The 22137-nt window shown below is 36.4% G+C and overlaps 1 protein-coding gene across 4 annotated transcripts in view; it reads right to left on the bottom strand.

The window, feature by feature from the left end:
• The window catches only part of Grm5 (glutamate metabotropic receptor 5), a 513149-nt gene that overhangs the window by 53934 nt on the left and 437078 nt on the right, over positions 1-22137 (bottom strand). The gene's annotated exons all lie outside the window — the stretch shown is intronic.

Genomic DNA, 22137 nt, shown 5'->3' with positions numbered 1-22137 from the left:
TGAATTATTTTACAGCCATACAGTAGGTCTTCGTGGATGTAGGAGTACATGTAAAGTAAAGGTACTGAGATGATCAACATTGGTAAAAGGGCCATTACAGAACCTGTGGTTTAGATAGTACCAAAAGGAAGATACAACTGGACATAAAGGGAATGGTAGTTTTGCTAAAACAAAAATTGTTTAAAAGCCACTCTGAGTATTTTCAGAGTAAATGTAAAAATTGAGAATGATTTTTACAATGGTATCATTATTGTCTATGGCATGTAAAAATATGAATTAAGAGGCTGGAGAGATGGCTTAGCAGTTAAGGCGCTTGCCTGAAAAGCCAAAGGACCTTGGTTTGATTCCCTGGGACCCACATAAGCCAGATGCACAAGGTGGTGCATGTGTTAGGAGTTCGTCTGTGGTGGCTGGAAGCTCTGGTGCTCCTATTCTCTCTCATCCTTCTCTTAAATAAATAAATAAAGTTATTAAAAATATGAATTATGGTAGCTTCATTGAGTGAATAGTATAGTAGATGAGTTATTTGGAGCACTGTACATTTCAGAAATATGTCATCCCCAACAAAAGATCTCATTTTACCTGGGATATTAAAGGATGCATCTAAAACACTGAATTTTCCAGCAATCATTGCAGTCAGATGTTGCATATGACTAAGTTTTAGCCAGTAAAATGCAACCCAGAAGATTTCTTAAAGGACAATGATGGATATTAAAGAATACCCTTTTCATCCTTTAGGCACTTCTTCCTTCTCTCCTTTCCTTCAGCCCTCACCCTTTCTTTCCTTATTTCTTTCCTTCCTTCCTTCCTTCCTTCCTTCCTTCCTTCCTTCCTTCCTTCCTTCTTTCCTTCCTTCTTTCCTTCCTTCTTCTCCTTCCTCCCTCTCTCTCTTTTTTTCTCCTTCTGATTCTTGGAATATAAACATGATGGGTAGAACTCCAACTTAGATGTTAATTTAAAAAGTAAAGATATTAACAATAGGGGTTGGAGAGATGGCGTAGCAGTTGAGGTATTTGCCTGCAAAGACAAAGGATCTTGGTTCAATTCTCCAGGACCCACATAAGCCAGATGCACAAGGGGGTGCGTATATCTGGAATTTGTTTGCAGTGGCTGGAGGGCCTGGAACTCTCTCTCACTCTCAAATAAATAAATAAAAGTAAAGTTTTTAAAAATAAAAATGATTAATGTGAGCTCACCTATAGGTTGGAATTACTTTGTCTAAATGAACACATTTATTTTCTGATATATGCAGCCAAACAGAATCCTAATAGATAGAGACACAGGGTTTTCATATTTCCTTCCTCTATGCCATGAAAGTGGTTATTCTAGTAAGTGGCTTTGAATATCAGTGATTACTTAAAGATAGGGAAGCAACGATAAGTAATGACAGCCAACAAATATGTAGTTCTTCCAAAATGTATCTAAAGGTTACTTTGTTGTAGAAAATAAACGAAAAAATGATTCTTCGTTTCGTTACATCTGTCCTATGGCCTATCACCTCAGCATTGCCCATTTCAGATAGTGAACCATTTAAAGTATAAGTTAAATAGCAGTTGTAAGCCTGAGATGCTTTAAACGTTGCAAAATTATTTGTACTGGAAAATTCTTATTATCATCAAGTATTTATTTAATATTAAAGCAAAATGTTTTTAACTGAAAAATTATGTTAATATCCTAAGCTAAATATGAAATAGTTATTATGCATATCTTTATAAAATCTATATATCACACCCATGTGGATCATATTACTTATATACTAAATGTGTTATTTACTAAGTCATAGAGATTTGGTTTATGTTTATAATTTGCTCCTTATAAAACTAATTAAAAATTAATTACTATTATCCTTATTCTTATGGAGCAGATCATTTGAGGCATGAATTTGACAGTGAAATTTATTGTTTAGTTAATTATGTGAAGGCTTGTTCCCACTGTTAGGGCATGAGTTTCTAATGTCCATAGAATTTACGGACAAAAGAAACGGGTGGCATATGAGGCAGAAATCCTTTCATTAGATAAATAATCAACTGTAAAAGATAAACATTTACCTTATAGGCTTTGCTTTTACCCAATTTTTCTGTTATTCTGCTAAAGTTCAATTGCTTTTTAATCTAAATTTAATTAGCACCCTGATTTCTTAATGCTTTGCAGAAGATAACATTTATCTCTATTTTTTATGCAAGATACATTCTTAAACTTTCCATGTGTTATACATTAACATCATGTGTGAAACTAAATGCAACTCATTAGATATATGTGTTGGAAAACTATGAGGCATGAGGCATAGCTCTAATGTGATGCAATTATTTTAACCAACTTTACCAGAATTTATACATTCAAATGATTTTTTTTTCACTTCATGTGAACCACTCAGAAAACTTCATGTTTATTTAATGATGACACCATTTGCACAAAGAAGTTTTGTAACTATACTTGTTGAACAGTTAGACACATTATATACTCTTATAATCACTAAATCTTACAGTAGAACGTTATCTTAGCATTTCTAATAATAGATGTGTACATAGTCATTTAAGAAGCATTATACAAATCCAATTTGAGGGTGTAAAATTACGAGATTTAGAGTGATTATTTTGTGGTGGGATAAATATATATTGTTTTGAATAAGCAGCTTGTATGGCATCATACAACGAGTCTTTGATCAGCAAGTTTTAAAAATTTTTATTTGGTTTGATGATTTTTTTGTGTATGAGAGACAGAAAGAGATAGATAGATAGATAGATAGATAGATAGATAGATAGATAGATAGATAGATAGATAGATAGATGGATGGATAGATGGACAGGCAGACAGACAGGCAGACAGACAGGCAGGCAGACAGATAGACAGACAGAGAGAAAATGGGTTTGCCAGGCCCTTCACCCATTGCAAACTAACTCCAGACACATACGTTGGCTTGTGCATCTGGCTTACAAAAAAGAGGGAGAAAGAGATAGAGAGAGAGAGAGAGAGAGAGAGAGAGAGAGAGAGAGAGAGAGAGAGAGAGAGAAAAATGGGTTTGCCAGGGCCTTCAGCCACTGCAAACTAACTCCAGACACATACATCGGCTTGGCACCTGGCTTACATAGGTTCTAGAGAACTGAACCTGCATCCTTTGACTTTATAGGCAAACACCTTAATCACTAAGCCATCTCTCCAGCCCCTTGGTCAGCAATGCATTGGTAGGGTTATTAAATGAATGAGTCATTTGCTAACACTATGAGGTGATCACCCTGAGATTTCTTACAGTTTTCTATAGACTGGGGATGATGGTAGTGGCTTGAAGATGAACTAGGAAAGCAGGAGGTTGGATGGTTAGTGGAGACAGGTCATAAATAAACTCGTCAAAAGGTCATCACAGGAGAGTACGAGTTAATAAGGGAACAAATATAGTCATTACCAATACAACAAACTCCGAGGACATTTCATAGCTAGGAGTGGAAGAGATGTGGAAGTACTCAGACAGGGTATTTAAAGTGAAAGGCTTCTAATGAGGTGGTAACAATACGGTTAATCAAGATGCGGACTATTGAAAGAATGCCATGTTTTCTTTAGGCAATCCTCATCTAAATTGCTTGGACAACGTTTTAAGCTTTAGGTTTACAGGTCCCTTTCCTGGTTAACAAATAATTATAATTTTCCACCCAGTACCATGAGGTCTAGATTTTTTTTTAATGTGAAGCAGTCAAGTATACTTCCCAACTTCAAACACATGAATCTTTAAATAATACTCATTTGATTATGACATAAATTTAAATCCCATAGATTAATATCCCCAATACTAGTATAGTTCCGCAAATCACTAAAATATCTAATGATTCTTTCTAATTTTCTTCTAGCTTGAGTGCTTTTTAAAATTTTTTATTTTTCATGCTTGTGTCATTTCCAGTATAATGGTAAGTCTATAGAAGTGTGTGTAAAGGTTAACTCTTAACCTTGAGTGTATATATTTTATAGTCTCTTATCAGTTTAATTAATTTATCATATGTTTTAACATTTTAGGTTAAATAATCCTGATCATGACTCTGACATTTTTCTGCCCTAGCATGCCCATTTTCTCTCTTCCTTGCAAACAAATAAAATATTTTTACCTGAAAAGGGGCCATAGGGGGGCCAATCCTTTATACACGAGTAATGGTTCTGCTCAGAGCATGGGGTTCTGACTCATGACTAAAATTTCCTATTTGTTTGAATCTGTTCTACCTGACCTTTTTGATTTAGGCCTCAAGGACTCTGGTCTTGGGTCTCAGGGATATTCAGAATTCTTTCTGAAGTGAAGATATTCTTGGTCATTTGATGGTTACTCTTACATTTTCATGACTTTCACAATTGGCAGGGGTTGGAAATAATGCATGAATGTGTAATATTTAGGTACCATATTTTCACTTGTAGCACTTATTGTAATTATAATCTGTTTGGTGTAAGATATTGTGTCTTTCTTTATTCATTATAAACAGCTGAGGTTATTTAGGAAACTTGTCCATTGCTCATAAGTAGCTTTTTAGTTATGAGAATTATTCACATGGCTGGCATAATTACAAATTGATATATTTACCACATGATCATAGTATATAATTCTCATTCTGATGTCAGTATCAAGTTATTCTACACAGTTATGTTACCTTAAAAAAGTTTCACCTTACAAAACAATTATGTACTTTTATAGGCAGAAGTTTAAAATCAGTACATTGTACTTTTGAGGTGCCAGACTCAGCTACCCAGAAAGGAAAATACTAGATAAGCAGATCAAAGCCTTACTTCTATGTAGTAATGTGATATATTTTTTCCATGAGAAATATTTCTGATTGTAACTTACTATTTAGTTGGAATTTATGATTGATTAATCTCATTTTGAATAACTCATTGGATTTGGATAATTCATTTCTCACATTAGCAGAGAAATGAAGAAGGCAGTAAGCAGAAGTTATTCTTTGAGGGACACCATCTAATTATAAAGTTCAGATTCATTCTTCCCAAGAATTCTGCTAATTGTGATAAGAGAAACTGAGAAACAGAAGCAGCACCAGAGATAGAGTGGAGAATCAGAAAATTTATTTATGTCAACATGGACTCAAGGGAATAACTTCCAAAGCCTGACTACTGATTTTTTATAGCTCAGAGGTTTTATAGACAGCATAGTAAACACTTTGACATCATCTTGAATTTGTTATACTATTGGTGGGTTGCAAGTTTTTAAGGGTACATAATTTTGGGGCAAACAGAAAATTCCTTAGTGATAAACCATTGATAAGAAAATACAAATATACAATAGGAAGCTGTTTGATCGGTGGAGTTCGTACCTGTGGCTGCACTAACTAGATAAAATACCAGCAGGGCTTCATAGATAGGAAGGAGACTAAGGTTCATGCTGTCTCCCTGGTAAAGCTTGTGCAATAAAAAATGGTTTATAGTATCTTCTGGGCCTGGTTTCTTTGTTAAATTCCTTCTACCATAATTGCAATACTTTTAAACTTTAGGATAGATAAAACAACCAAAGGTCTCTAAGTCTTTTGCAAGGAAGACAGAGAGTTAGTTCATTGATACTTTAATATTTGTATTTATTTGAGAAAGATGAGAGAGAGAGAGAGAGAGAGAGAGAGAGATTGAGAATGGGTTCTCTAGGGCCTCCAGCCACTGCAAATGAACTAACTCCAGAAGCATGTGCCATCTTGTGCATCTGGCTTACATGGGTTCTGGGAAATCAAACGTGGATCCTCTGGCTTTGCAGGCAAGTGTTTTAACCACTAAGCAATCTCTCCATCTCAACTTTTATTATTTTTCTAGTGGGAGAAAAAAAATAGCATGATCATTCCATCAAGTAAAGATGCAATCTTTACACACAGTGTAAAATGTAGCCTCTTCAATAACAAGTGGCCTTATTTCCATTGCGGCAGCATGAGAAAAGTTTAAACTAACACATTTTGAGTGTCACTATCAAAATAAATGTACCAGGTAAACATCATTCTCTTTATTTCATAGAGGGCTAATATGAATTTTGGTAAGACATGTCTATTTGTTGGAACCTAGATGCAAGCCTTGTTGCAAACCTTTATTTACTTAATTTATTGATTGATTTATAATCCACCCAAGGTGGCAACCTGATCAAATAATCCTCTGAGGTCCTGAGGCTACTTAGTAAGAACACAAATATGATTACTTAGTAATATTTTTCAAGAGCAATGAGGGGGTCAGTGGTGGCACAAGCATTTGATCATTAATCTGGCATAAATTCATGCCTCCTTACAAGTAATCTCGTTGTTTAAAGCTCTTCAGCAAGATTTCATCCTAGCCTGTGTGTTCTGAGAATTATTGGCCAGATACATGGATTGGTAAGCAGTTAATATGACTCTAAAGATTTCTTTTGTTTAGCATAGACCATTATTTAAACAGACATGGAATATCTGTAGCATAGGAGAAAAAGGATGGATTTGGGAACATTGTTGATTATGCCACCGAGTGAGCTCAGAGCTGTGCAGTCATCATTGAGCCCAGCCTACTTCATACCCTTCACAGTTTTATTACACATTTTTATTTTAGAGTCCCTTAGCAAAACTCCATTAAAAAGCCAAAAATTCAGAGCTTTGCTTTTAATTTAGTTTTTACTTTTGTTCTTTATTGGTTATACTTTATAGGAAGTTTTGAAATTATATGCCAAGATTTATTTCATAATTAAGACACAAAGAATAATTTAATAGTACTGCAGAGTGCTGAAGGAAAAGATTACCACAGATGCACTTTCACAGGGAATAGCCTTGAAAAAAAAAATCATGACTTCTGGTCATATTGCAGATGAACAAGCATGGAAAAATACAGCATATGGATTTAAATAATAATATGTGCTGACTGAACTACTTGTCCCGTTCTGCTCTTCCCATATCACTTATCTCCATCTTAGACCTCATTATCCTTCCATCTTGCTGATTTTCTCTGAGAATGATTTTTCTGATTCCCTACCCCTGAATGACAGGCTCCACCCATGAGGTCAAAGGGCTTCCTGGCTCGTGCTTGCATTTTCTTTCTGTGTCACATAGAGGACTGAGCAAGGTGACAACAGATGATGGCTTTTTGCTTATTGCTCAGCCTAAGGACAGCACCTGGCTCACAAGTAACAGCTCAGGAGGTTGAATGACTGAATCATATTCTCTGAGTAGAGAATGAGAAACAAGATGATGCAAAGTGCTTCTTCACCTTGAAAACAAATTCTTCTTACTTATACGAGGCTTTAATTTTATTCATTTCTCTATGTTTCTGTACATAAAATGGAAATACTGCAGATTTGTCTTACCTATCTATGGTGAGAGTTTATGTCTGGAGAAACCCGTATAGACATACCGGTATGATATGAGAGAACAAGGACCCAAATAAAACAGTGGTATAAGGATGCATGTAAAAAAAAAAAAAAAAAAAAAAAGGCTTAATACTATTTTGACTTTTCATGAGTTTATAAATTGAAGTCATACTTAAAAACAAGTAGACCATCTGTGGAATTTATATAAAACATGTTAGCTATAATTAGAGCTTTACTACCAAAGTCCACTTATCTTTCCCAGATAGCCCATTGGTAGTTGAGATCCTTTTCCTTCTTCAGCTGTATTCACATTCATGAAGTTGATTGATTTAGTTATTACTCACATTTTCAAATAAACTGCTGACTGGAAAGCATTTTCCTCCCATGGCTGGCAATCCATGCAAATGTTCAAAGGATTTCTGATTTCATGACTCAGAGTTTTTGAAACCACTTTCTAAGCCCTGATCCACTCCTTCTATATTCCCTGTACCTTTGATTTTCTTTTCCTTTGAGATGTGCTGGGACTGCTCTAAGGCCTGGGATATATTAAATTTCCTGAGGCTGATTGAAAAATCATATGCAGACTCGTGGTTAAATTTTTCCTACTCTTTCTCTTCTCAAGATTACTATTTCCTAAATTTCAAGAAATATCATCTTGTAAGCACTTCCCAAATGATCTTATAATATATATTTTACTAATCAGAATGTTTTATTACAGATTGAAAATATGGGAATCAAACCTACATGAATAGTTGCCTATGCACTAACACGCATCTGATTCAATAAACACTTGGAGCTTGCACTCCATTTGTAGCACTGAGGCTTCACCATTGTGATAGAAAGGAAATCATTTGTTTCTTTAAAATAGTTAATTGTCCTAATGCTCAGCTGTGACTATACTGTCAGGCACTGTGGTGAGTAGTTTAAACTTACTAACTTCTTCAACATTGTTAGGAGATAGGGACCATACTTTTACCTATTTTCAGTTAAAGCAACAATGCTAGGATTAGAACTGAAGAGTATTTGAAAGGCATCATAGAAGAAGAAATACAGTCATGGAAGCAGAAGCAGAGACACAAAACAAACAGCCAAGATGCAGATCAGATATGCAGATACAGCAACAGTAATAAGAGAATTACAATGTCTCCAAGACAGCAGAGAACTTAGATAGAAAAATCATTCACAGTGTTAGAAAGGAGTGCCTGCCTGATAATACCTGTCTGCCTACATCTCAAGGACTGGTAGGAGGCCCATAGGAAACAGTATACAATCTGAACAATGGTCTAAAACTTTTGAAATGAGAAGGGGGGATGATGTACACATAAAACAAAAGGGATTCAACATCTACTGTATTGCCTGTGAATTTTATCACACCATTCTGTATTCTTATGGGCAAAACACAGGCTGCTGTACCTTTCTAGTCTCTTTACAGATAAGCAATTCCAAATAAATGACATTATAGGCTCTTAAATCATATGTATGAGGCAATGAATAGAGCTCTATAAATTTTTCACTTCACTTAATGCATTTTTAAGAAGTGTTAAGATGGGAAACATTTATCAGTGTCATATTACTCATATAATATACTAATACTTGATGAAGCTTTCCCCAATAGGTTAAATATGTAAGGATGAACATGGAATTACAATTTTTTTTTTTTGGTAGAGGAAATGTGATAATTTGTTTTGGGTAGGCTATAAAACTGAGACCAATGAACCACACTGTTTTCTCCAGTCTCGCTATATCTGAGTGACATGGAATTACAATTTTTTTTGTGGAGAAAATGTGATAATTTGTTTTGGGTGGGCTATAAAACTGAGACCAATGAACCACACTGTTTTCTCCAGTCTTGATATATCTGAGTGATTTTGACCACAGCGACATTGGTTGAACCAGACCACAAATGAATCATACTGAAGAAGACCACAAGTTTTTCACTGATTCATTTCACTTATGCTGAGAACTTGCTATGATTTTCTTCATTCTAATGAGACAGGGGTTGGGAGAACTCCCTCCCCAGCCCCTGGACTAAGTAATGCTTACTTGTCCAAATATACCATAATTTTGGTTGAGCTGATAAGAGAACTAATCATTCATAAGTTGATGAAGGTTGAGAGATTTGAAAAATCAGAATGCCTACCCTTGTGGAATCTCATTAGATTAAGTCATTTTTCTGTTCAGCATTAAGGGAAACAACTTCATCAAATTTGTTATTTGAAAAGAACCAGTGCTTATATCTTTTATTGCATTAAAAGCCCCCCTCCCCCCCCCCAGAAGGAATTCAATGATACACAATCACTTCCACAATGCTAGAAGAACCACTTCAAGAAAAGAGTATGGATTTTGTACAAAGACAGAACAGTCTTTAAATGACACATACCTACTTACTATGTGTTACAAACACAGACATTACTATTTTCAACTTATTTTCTGCAAAGTAGAGATCATGCTTTTAACCTTTCATGATATCAGGAGGATTATCTGTGAGAACACAAAGTTCCTATTACAATGAATTGGTGATAAGTGCTTAATACATGAGGGTTTCTTTCTTTACCTCCATTCTATAACTATCTATGGAATGTCTGAAAAGCCTGATATTGGAAATTCCACATTACTAAAATATACAAAAGGTACTACTCTTTAAGCTTATATTTCATCTCATAAAACTGAAAATCTATAATTAGCAGAATAAATAAATACATACTAGCATAAAATAAAAGGTGCTGAGTAAGGGAAGTCAGATAAAATGAAGGTAAAGCAGAATAGACACATAGCAAAGGACCAGATCATCATGACCACAAATGTGCAAGGTCTTCTGGCTTTTCCACAGAATGAGATGTAAAACCTTTGTAGGTTCTTATACGATGGAGTAACATGACCTAGTTTTATTTTAAAGCTCTGTCAACTTGTAAGTTGGAATAAAGATCAAAAAGGAGTGCCATCAAAGGGTAGGGAGATAGCTCAGTGTGTAAAGTACTTCCCTGGCAAGAATGATGATCTGAGTTCAGACCCACAGCAAAAGCTGAACTCAGTAGTGTTTGTCTGCAATTTTAGTGCTGGGGAGGTGGACACAAGGATCCCTAAGGTTTGCAGGCAGACTATCCTAGCTGAATTGGTGATATCTAGGTTTAGTGCGAATCTCTGTCTCAACTAATAAGGTGGAAGATGACATTGGAAGATGCTGACATAGACCTGCACATACAATGCATGTATATGCATATGAACATGTATACATACTGCACACATATGCACACACCAACAATAATGAGAATCCTTTCAAGGTTTATATGTACTGAAGCAAATTAGTGATGGTCTATCTCAAAGAATGAACAGTGGGGCTAGGGGATAAGGAGATGGATTGGTGGATATTGTTACTCAAACCTGACTACCCAAGTTCAGATCCTCAGGTCCCATGTCAAATATGGAAAATGTTGCTGGCTTCTATAATCTCACCATGCTGACAGTGACATAGAAGACAGGAGAATTTATGTAAGCTTGGGTACAGTTATCCTACTGAATGAAGCACTGACTAATAAGAATGAGAAACCTTACCTCAGATGACATGGAAAGTGAGGATGACATCTCACAGTTGTCCTCTGACCTCCACACATGCATGCACATACTTATACATATGAAAAATCACAGATGAGTAACACACACACACACACACACACACACACACACACACACACACACCAAGAACAACACAAATGAATTCTCAGTGCAACTACTGAGAAGTGGTCAAACCATGGAGGTGAAGAATGGGCCAATAGAATTTCCAAAGAACATGAGAAAAAACAGAGGGTGTTTCCAAAGTTATGAAGAACCTTCAAGACTAAAAGTATAATTTTCCATCAGGTAACAGAATACTGAGGATACAGTGTCCTGTGAAATTAGGAAGAAAAACACCTGATTTTGACTCAGAAATGTAGAATGAGATCTACCATGTTAGTCCAATAAATGTGTCAAAGAGGCAATGAATCTTCAAGTCAAGAGGACCTTAGAGGGAGCACCTGAATTGAAGGGCCCTGGAGACAGTGAGACAAAACCTAACCTCAGATTTCTCCTGTTTATCTTTCTCTGGATTTTTCCTTTTTTTTTTCTTCCCTTGGAGCTGCCCTGAAATTCCCTATGCCAGGATGTGGTCTACATTCACAGTGAGTTGTTGATCAGAGAGTCCTCCTAGATCTCCCAGGTCAAACAAGACAGATTTCTGTCAGAGCACTTTACCCACCGGAGGTTAATGGTAAGACCCTATTGCTGAAGACACCGAATGCTATTGGCATGGACCATGGAATCAGGAGGAGAGCCAGTCCCAAGACAATTAGTTCATCTAGTATTGGAAGGCACTGCATGAGCTACCAGGAGAAAGTGGCTAACAATGGTCCTAGCAACTCAGTCTAGCAACTCAGAAGCAAACAACTTGACATGATGCTCACACAAGTGCAATAATGACACCCAGCCATGGTGGGTAACCAACTGCTCTTGGATTAGCTAACAGATTTGCTCTGTCGAAAGGAAACCAAATCTGAACTGGGAAACAAGTCCAAATCATATCCAGATAATTGTCAAGCTCCCAGTAACCTTAGACTATAAGACTGTAAACCCATTTAATTTTCTCTAAATTAATAATGGTATGTCCCATTTAACCAGTGCTAACTTCACTCTCTGTTGGAGAATCCGCTTCTCTTTTGCAGGTGGGAACTGGACCTGAGGAGATAAACGACCCAGCACACTCCACCCAGGCCCCAGCTTAAACCACAGAAGAATTGTAGAAATGAGCAAGAGTGCTGGTTTCTTATTTAAGCTGTTATCAGCACAAGGGTGATGGAGAAAGATACTGAGGACACTCACCACCTACAAACCAGTCATCTAAATGCTCCTAAGTGGCCATCACTGAAGTAGACTTAAAGTGCTCCCAGAGGGGCTGGAGAGATGGCTTAGTGGTTAAGAGCTTGCCTGAGAAGCTGAAGGACCCCGGTTTGAGGCTTGACTACCCAGGACCAACGTTAGTAAGATGCACAAGGAGTGCACACATCTGGAGTTCATTTGCAGTAGCTAGAGGTTCTGGCATGCCCATTCTCTCTCTCTCTCTCTCTCTCTCTCTCTCTCTCTCTCTCTCTCTCTCTCTCTCTCTCTCTCTCTCTCCCTCCCTCCCTCTTTCTCTCTCTGTCACTCTCTTAAATAAATAAATAAAAATTAAAAAAAATGCTCTCAGAATGGCTCAAGGAATTTTGTGGAAAAGGAGGCAGAAAGACTGTTAGAGCCACAAATTGGGGCATTTTGCACAGAGACCTTGCCCCTTCTACCCATCCCCTCCACAGTGCATGACACACAATCCTCATGGGGTTGACCTGCATCCCTAAAGAGGAAGGTCTCTTCAGAAAGGGGGCAGGGGGGAAGGAAAGGAAGTTACCAACATGTGATGTTTACATACAAAATATGTCCATATCTAATAATAAAAACAAACAAATAAATATAAATAAATAATTCTCATTAACAAGCTTATGTAATCTGAAATGGTGGAGTAAAAATGCATCTATCTCCCTTTTGGTAATGCTTTCACAGTGGTAATATTTTCAAAACCTGTTTGTCAGAAAAAATTGTCTTCCTTCATTTAAAATATATATATATAGGCAGATGCCTATTAGGATTTCCATAGGCCATAGCTATATTTTACTCCTTTTTAGGGTTAACACTAACCTTATTCAGCATATCTTCTTAGAATATGATGTCCTAAAATGGTAATCTAAGTGAAATCAAAAAAGATATTTATAAAAGGAAGCTTAGTTTAAGAAATGTGAGGTCACTGCTGTACCGTGCCAGCTATCTCGCTAGTTATGGGCTTAATTGATCTTATTTTTTTTAACCTAATCACTTTTTTAAATGTTTTCCCAACACTTACATTTGGAATTATATTTTTCAACACACAAACTTTCAGGGACACATTTGAGCCACAGCAATTCCATTGTAAGGTCATTATGTTTTATTTTCCATCTTCCTGCTACTAGACCCTGGGTGCTTTCCAGATTCTTCTCTTATGAATAAAGCTGCAATGAGCATTCTGCTCATTTGTATTTCTCTTTAGTTCTTATTAATAACTAACAGTTGATATTTTCAGTCTTTTCAAATTTATTCTAATGAATATGAATTAGAATCTTATTATATTCTTAATGTTCTCTGATTATCAAAGATGCAGAGCTTTATTTTTAATGTGAAAGATGTTAAATAGAGACAGATTGGAACTTTTCCAGAAAATTTCACTCATATTCATTCTTTCCTATATTATCCATCTGTCTTTCAAACCTTTGGGGGTAGGCAGGGCATGGAGATGCACACCTTTAATCCCAGCACTCAGGAGACAGTGGTAGGAGGATTGCCATGAGTTTGAGGCCACCCTGAAACTATATAGTGAATTCTAGGTCAGCTTGAGCTAGAGTGAGACCCTGCCTCAGAAAACCAAAAGAAAACAAACAAACAAACAAACAACTTTGAGGGTGGTTAATATACTTGGCCATTTAATAGATACTAAGTCATTTGTATTTCAAGACCTCAGTAGTTCTATGAATTCATTAATATTGCTTCATTTTGTGGAAGAGTAAGATATTCCAAGAAGGAAATTTATTTGCTTGATGTCATGAATGAGTCATTTGAGAAGAATGTATTTGAACATGGCTGTCACTGAATCACAAACCTTCCACAGTAACATGAGTTATTGTGGACTTGTCTTGAACATGAACTTCTCAGATGTAATTTTTTCTCTCTATTTGTTATAAATTCAACTTCAGAATGATTTGCTGAATGAGTATGCTTCTAACTTTAAAAAGGGAAATCTAGACAATGCTTAGGGACCTGGGAATTCTATTGTCAAGGCTGTCACTTTCTTTTATAGTTGATATCATTAGGATATTTATTATTATGAAATGGATGACTCCTACCCATAGTGTGATTTGGTTTGATGGAAATATTGATATGAAATGGTGATTCACTGGCCTCTAAATGAGTTGAATTTGAAAAAAAATTCAGACTTATGTACATCCTTTAGACAAAACATCCAACATTCCTTACCATCTTTTCTTTTTGCCTGACATATTTCCTTAATTATCTGCAAAATCTTCCCCCTCTTATTCACTGATTTTCTGTCCCTCCAGAAGATTCTCAAAACTTCCAAGACCTGGTCAAATTTTCTTTTGTCAATATTCTTATAGTGATCAATGCTTCTTCAAGTTATATCACTCTTTCCCCCTCCTTCCTTGATTTCCTCATTTCCTTGTTTCTTTTCTGACTTCATTAAATAATCATTAAAATAATTCTTATCATTTGGCAGGCAAATTTCATGTATTGACATTGTTTCTGTGCTTTCAGGCATCTCTGGCTAGGCTCCAGAAAACTTGAGAAAAAATATGGCTTTCTCATCACTGTATTCCTATGTACTTGTCATCTGTTAGGACTCAATAAATGTTTGCTAATGAATAATTTCATCCTTTAAGGCACCAATGCATTTGGTCTGGGACTAAATTATTGTATCCATTGTGTCTATACTTCTGGTGCAATCTTAAGTCAGGCTTCTACTATGGACACATGATTCCATACAAATGAAGTGTTAGGCATCTTTAAAATTTTTTGTTCATTATTTATTTATTTGAGAGTGACAGACAGAGAAAGAGAGAGAGAGAGAGAGAGAGAGAGAGAGAGGGAGAGAGAGAGAGGGAGAGAATGGTCACACCAGGGCTTACAGCCACTGCAAACAAACTCCAGACACGTGCGCCCCCTTGTGCATCTGGCTAATGTGGGTCCAGGGGAATCGAGCCTTGAACTGGGGTCCTTAGGCTTCACAGGCAAGCACTCAACCACTAAGCCATCTCTCCAGCCCCAATTAGGCATATTTAATTTAAATCTGTAGACCAAACCATTGTGACATAAATAGTAAAATCTGTTGAAAGAATGAATGACAAGATAGCCAGCTGTGTAGCATGAAGTCCAAATAAGATTATTACCTAGCCAAGAAACCAAGAATTGGACAGAACCATTCTAAAAGCTGCTCAACTTTTAATAGCAAGAGAGCTGCTATAAGTATAATAATAAAAATAAACCCATTTATCATCTAAATTCTTAATAAATTTCCTCCAAGGCATCAGAACACATAATATTTAATAAGTGATGAGACTTTGCCCATTTCTTTGTCTAAATTTAATTGTAAAGATCAAGTTGCTAGCATATTTTAATCACATAAAGAACAGGAAATACCACAACAGCTTGGAGATAATTAATATTTTGACCAACTTGAAGCTGAATTTTTTTTTCTTTCTATAATTTATGTGAAATATGAAGCTCTTAAATGAGATTATGGGGAAGGTCAGGTAGAATAATACAAATCCCTGGGCATGCTTTTCCAGTAGTTATGTGACCTTGAACAATTTACAGCATCTTCCCAAGTCATAGTTATTTCAATTGTAAAATACAGTATCTATCTCACAGGATTCCAAAGGCTGATGTTCCATAGTTTCTGTAATTAGCAATGCAAAGCAACCTCACACATTTTTATTAAGTGAGCTTATTTATTAAATGCAAAAAAATCCCAAATAAAAACCCAGTAACATGAACCAAAGGTCATTTGTAATCAAGCAGTAGCTCAAATGCTGGAGTTAGAAAACCTACCAAGGGCTTCACCCTCTTGGAGCTCATCCTTTACTCCCACCAGATTCCCACCAAGTCTTTTTGGCTGATTCTGCTTATCCACCACCCCATTAAGTGAAAATATAAAAGTTCCATCCTCCAAAGCAATTAGGTAACTCAGGAAACCAAAAAACTTCCTAGAGAATGTGTCTATTGGCAACATGTTGATATGCACTGCCTTCCTTTCATTTTACAACTTTGCACGTAAATAAGATACATTTCTTTATAAGTGAAAAGTTGGAAATCATTTGAACTTCCTGTCATAATGCTCCCCACTGAGTCTTCAAAGCCACATTGATTTTGCTGCTTCCTTTCACTGGGTTTATTGGAGGCTCCTGGAGCCTGGCAGACCTGCTTGGAAGGGTTTTGGGAGCTTTGAACATGAGAGCTAAAAATCTGAGTGCTTTTGCACTTGAATCTTACCTTAAATTCATTGACAGAAAACAAATGAGAGTTCCATCCCCTCCCCCAGGACAAGTTTTACAGTGGCAAGGAATGCTGAGCCATGGAAAAGTATCTCTCAGAAACTTTTAGAAAATTCCGTGTTTGGTCCCAATTGTTTCCTTTCACTACTTCTTTCCTCTCACAACCAATTGTTACTCTGCTTACCTTCTTCTTAGAGAATACATCCCAGTTAGTCTTTTTTTTTTTTTTTCGAATTTTATACTGTACTATTAAGTAGCTCAAATAGTACAAAATGTTTTAATTTAGAAGATTTAAAATGTGTAGCATAATATAGCATAAATATAAAAATTCACATTTTATAAATGTTAGCACTTTGCCAATATTTATTTCAAATTACACACACAATCTTTACAGATACAACTGAACCTTGTCTGTATCTCCCATTGGAATCCTGCTTGTTCCAGATGATATCACTACTACGAAAGACTTTTACTTCATGATTTCAAATAATCATTATGCATTAAGACTATGTAAATAGTATTTGTTAAGTGGCCCAGTAGAATTGCATTTTATTTCTTATTTGATTTTTGAATATTCCTAGAGATAACGGTCTTGGTAAACTTATTTTTGGGGAGCAGAAGAGATGGCACAACAGTTTAAGTTTTTCTGTGCAAAGCATAAGTACGCAGGTTTGATTCCCCAGTAGCCATGTAAAGCTAGATATATAGTTATTGAGTAAATTACTACATTACTAAAATAATAAATAAATGGATTTTAACTTCTTTTTTGGTAAAGTTCAAAGTATCTACCATGGTACATAAAACCCTTTAAGAGCTAGTCTTTACCTGGCTTTCCTAGCTCCTTTCTACTTAGTTTCTGTATTCTAATGTCCAAAACAACCTTCTCTTTCATTCTCATTTGTGTAGGTACTGCCTTTATTTCAATTCTTGGTTGTACACACTTCATTGAATAGGACATTTTAAATGTTACTTATTTTGCTTCCACTGTTTGGAACTCCCTCACTTTTCTGGGTTTCTCTGATATTAGCAACTAACCTCTTATTTGTCAACCTTTCAAGTGTTAGTCTCCTGAGGACAAGAACCCTGTTTATTTTGCTCACTGCAGTCACTGGGACTCGGTGACTATTAGACAATGGGTAGGCTGATTTGTGGATATCGTCCTTATTATGCTGTCTTCCTTCATTACCAACCTTTCTGACTTCCTAGATTTCACACCAGGCTATCTTCTCTCTCTTATTGATTTCTAGTTATTGATTAGTTTTGACTACTATAGAGACTATGTTTAATTTTAAAAATATTTAATTTTTTGTGTATTACATCTATGACCTCTGTGTAAAATTGCTGTATGTCTGTGTCTATGGGTGCTTATTTGCCACAGAATATGTGTGGAGGTCGGGGATTGTCCTTTGGGTGTTGGTCTCTTGGTCAACCCTTTGTTGTTGTCTTGTCTCTATAGAGACTCAACTAGTTTGTCCATGAGCTTTTGTTGGAAGGATTGAGAAGCAAGTGCCTTTAACTACTAAACCATCTCCAAAGATCCTATTTAATGATAATACGAATGAAAATGTATCTCAATAATGTGATATTCATTACATCCCTTATACAAATAGGCACATGCGTTCAAATGTATGGATAAAAATGAAAATAGATTTTAATGTCAACTCAGTTATCTTGTGAAATTTATTCAGGTCCAGATTGGCTCATATCTTGTAGCTATAGTAATAATCTTGCAGGGTGGTGCTGGTATTTAATGAAATGACATTTGTCAGATGTTTTGCACATTTGTTGATACTTAGAAGGCTTGTGGATGTTTAGCTGATATTTTCCAAAAGAAATTAGCTATTGTCACTGACCCAAAAGTGACCTGGGCTATCATGACATCGGCTAAAGGAGGTGGTAATTGAGAGTAAAGTATACAAGATTTACAGTATTGCCCAAAACTAACCCAAAGTATCTCCATGATCAATTGGAACTGATGGCGCTGGTAGTAAACCTTCCAAGTGACCTGTTACTGGGCAGTTAGTGATTTAGGCTTGCATATAGCTGTAGGCTTTCAAAAATAAGTGGTTTAGATTCCAATGAAAGGTCAGACTTCACCAACTAAGAAACCTTTCCAGATTTGGCATTCCTCCACCTTTCTGCTGTCATACCCAAATACACTCCTGTAGCTATGCAGAGGAGCCTGACAACTAATGCCATGCTTTTGTCTGAGAACCCATGGTAAGTCCCACACAGTCTACTGAAACCAAATCCATTTTCTTTGCTAAAAGTTTTGTCTATAGACTGGTCCCTATTTATAATACTCTTCATTTATAATAAGCCCCAGAATTATGCAGCAGACAGATACATGTGTACTAAGTGCCTACTTTATGTCAGTATTGGGGTTTGCACCGAGATTACAAATGTTAAAGAGACAGCTATTCTTGATAAGCTAGAAAAGTCATAGGGAGGCATATGTATTCATATATATGACATCAAGGTCTGGTTAGGCACATGTCACTATGTACATCTTTAAAAGTTTTCATGGTTGTGAAAAGAAATGTCTTTATTATTGAAGCCACATGGCTCAAACCCTTATAACAAAAACAAAGTAATAAAATTAAAACATACGAATATATTTGATATAATTTTATAAGCAGTACAGCTCCATGGAGTCAGATAAATGAGTAATTTTTGTTTGCTTTTAGGACATATGCAATTTTTAAAGAAGAGATCAAGTGAGTAGAAAAAAAGAATGGGTGAGAATTTATTAGTAAACAAAAAAAAAATGAGGGGAAAATACATTCTAAGCAGAGCAGACAATGTTTAGATGAGGAAAATAGCCGTATGTGTAGAGAGGATCAAAAAGTCTATGATATTAGAATGTAAAATGAGAGATAAAATGAGATGGCAACTAAACTAGTACAACAATAGGAGGTTTGGGGAGGAAGAGGATTTTGTGTGTCGTGTTGTAAAGCTTAGACTATATCCCAAAAAAGGGCAACCGCTGGCTCAGACCTGCTTCAACCAGCTGCCCTCCTGAAACCCAGGAGGAAAGAACATCAGTATCTCCAAAGGCACAGCATCACTGAGAAGAATCTTTTACAGGCTTTGTTCTTTACCACATGGTTTGTTAACATTAGATTGTATTTTTTTTAATCTAATTGTAATTCTCCATGGACCTCCTGGAAATTGCTCATGTTTACCTCTCTCTTTGGGCTTATTTTCTTAAAAATGTTCCATGTAGTGTAAAGCATAAAATAAGTTGCATGTTTCAGATTTGTCTTTTGTTAACATGACTTCAGCCACAAAACTTAGATAAGAAATGACGATATTCCATTTATCTTTTGTGTATGTTGTATATATGATATGTGTCTATGCATGTGTGCCTGCCAAGATGCATGCGTAGAGGCCAGAGGGCAACCTCAGGGAGTTGTTTCTCACCTTCCACCTTGTTTGATGCAGGGTTTTTCTTGTTTACTGCAAAAGCCATTCTAGTTGGCTGGTTTTAGGATTCTCCTGACAGCTCCTCCCACTGCTTGAGTTGGGATTATTTGTGTCACAACATTTGAGTTTACTTGGGTTCAGTGGATCTGAAATCCAGTCATCAGGATTATGTAGCAAATCATTTTTTTTTAACCACATATGCATGTCCCCCAAATTCCTAAAGTCATTTCTTTTCCCTTATATGAACAATAATGTAGATAAAAGAAATGAGTCTGCATTTTGAATACATTGTCTACTTCAGTAGAATCAAAGCAAATTACTGTAAGAGTTAAGTGTGAAGAATTGTACAAGTGGAAAGTGGGGGAGGAGATAAGAAAATCTAGCAACTTAATCACATTTGGCAAGTTGCCAAGAATAGAGAGCAGCATCAATGCCACTCATTGATTTCTGTCTGAGGCCACTAGAGAGTGAGGTGGCATTTTCTGAAATGGTAGATATAATGGGCAACAGAAGTGTATGATCACATGATATTAAGGGGGTTTAATGCTGAAATGCTGAGGTTTGGGCATTCTGGGTGACCATATCTATGAGCAGAACAAGTTGAGGCACTCAGAGTACATTCATGAATCCTAGTCTTGGTAAAAGAATGTGGCTGAATAGAACTGTTGAGTCAATTGCATGTTGGTAGACATTTAAAACAACACATATCACAACATTTGGGGAGGCTGTATAAAATAAGTAAGCTAGTTAGGTAATGATGGAGCATGAGAAAATGGTGGGTTTTCACGGTATAGAATCTAGACAGGCAACCCTACATATACAACAAAAAACTACTTTGGAGTATTTAGGTTGGCCAGATAAACTATGGTGTCCTTCAGTGTATCTTTATAGAAGATTTTTAATAGCCTGGTAATCGTGGGAGACAAACTGCCATGATAAAACAAGTATGAGAAGTTTAAAAATAAGATGAGTGAAGGTGCTGCTTCAATAAGGAGCCTGTCCACCAGCACCAGTGTTATGCAGACAGACACTGAGGATACTCAAAGTGCACCAAAGCAGAAATCCAGAACCAGCTGAGAGCACAACACTAATGTAAATTTAAAACACACCCACCATGGCTCAGGGGATTTTTGTGGAAGGGATGAAGTAACCAGAAAACAGGGGGAATACCAGCAATCCTACTAAGGAGGGCACTCAGTGGAATGGGGGCAAGGAGGAAGGAAATGATGATAGTAACATATAATATATTCATACAACTTTCTACTTAAAAAACAGAGGCTCCCAAGACATCATCACGGAAGCAGACCTAAAATGAAACCAACATGGCTCAGGGAAATTTGCAGAAGAGGGGCAGAAAGAGTGTCAGAGCCACACATTAGGTTATTATACACAAAGACATTGCCTCCTACCCATAAATGAGGGCCAACCCCACAATACACAACCCATATTCACCAACGAAGAGGGCCACCGGGGAAGGGGAAGGACAGGGAGGAAGCTAACAATTGTATCAAGATGACTGCACTGAGTACAAAACTAATTAAAAAACTCTAAAAAAAAGAAAAAAATAAGAATCTTAAGAAAAAATTCTTTTTCAAGAAGTTAATTGGGAGCTGGAGAGATGGCTTAGAGATTAAGGCATTTGCCTATGAAGCCCAAGGACTCAGTTTCAATTCCCCAGGACTCATGTAAGTCAGATGCACAAGAGGGCACATGTGTCTCGAGGTCATTTACAGTGGCTGGAGGCCCTGGTGAGCCCATTTTTTTCCTCTCTCTCTCTCCATCTCTCTCTCTCTCTCTTCTTAAATAAATAAAGAAAAAAAATTTAAAAGAAGTTAATTGGGAAAGGAAAGAATGATAAATAAAAGTGGAAAGATTTGTCTTTATACAAGGGTATTTTTGAGACAAAATAGAGTGAATAAAAGTGTGCATACATACCTGCTTATTAGGTAGATATATAGTCCAACAGCTAGTCCTCTTTTTTGTTTGTTTGTTGGCTTGATATAGGGTCTCACTCTAGTCCAGGCTGACCTGGAACTCACTATGCCTTCTCAGTGTGGCCTCAGTCTCACAGTGGTCCTTCTACTTCTGCCTCCAAAGTGCTGGGATTAAAGCTGTGCACCACCACGCCCAGCTCACTCTTCTGTCTTTAGGTTAGGACATAATGCTGGACAAGCTACTTCTGCCCCGTATCACCACCTTCACTTTTTATGTTCTTTTCTTTTAATTAATTAATTTTTTTAACTTTCAATTTATGCCTCAAGATTAGACCTCAAATTCTCCAAGGTCAGTTATATTTTTCCTAAGTTGTCCATAACACACTTA

This window comes from Jaculus jaculus, chromosome 3 (genome assembly GCF_020740685.1).
Source record: "Jaculus jaculus isolate mJacJac1 chromosome 3, mJacJac1.mat.Y.cur, whole genome shotgun sequence".
NCBI classification, from domain to species: Eukaryota; Metazoa; Chordata; class Mammalia; order Rodentia; family Dipodidae; genus Jaculus; species Jaculus jaculus.
This window is presented reverse-complemented; position numbering and strand designations above follow the sequence as displayed.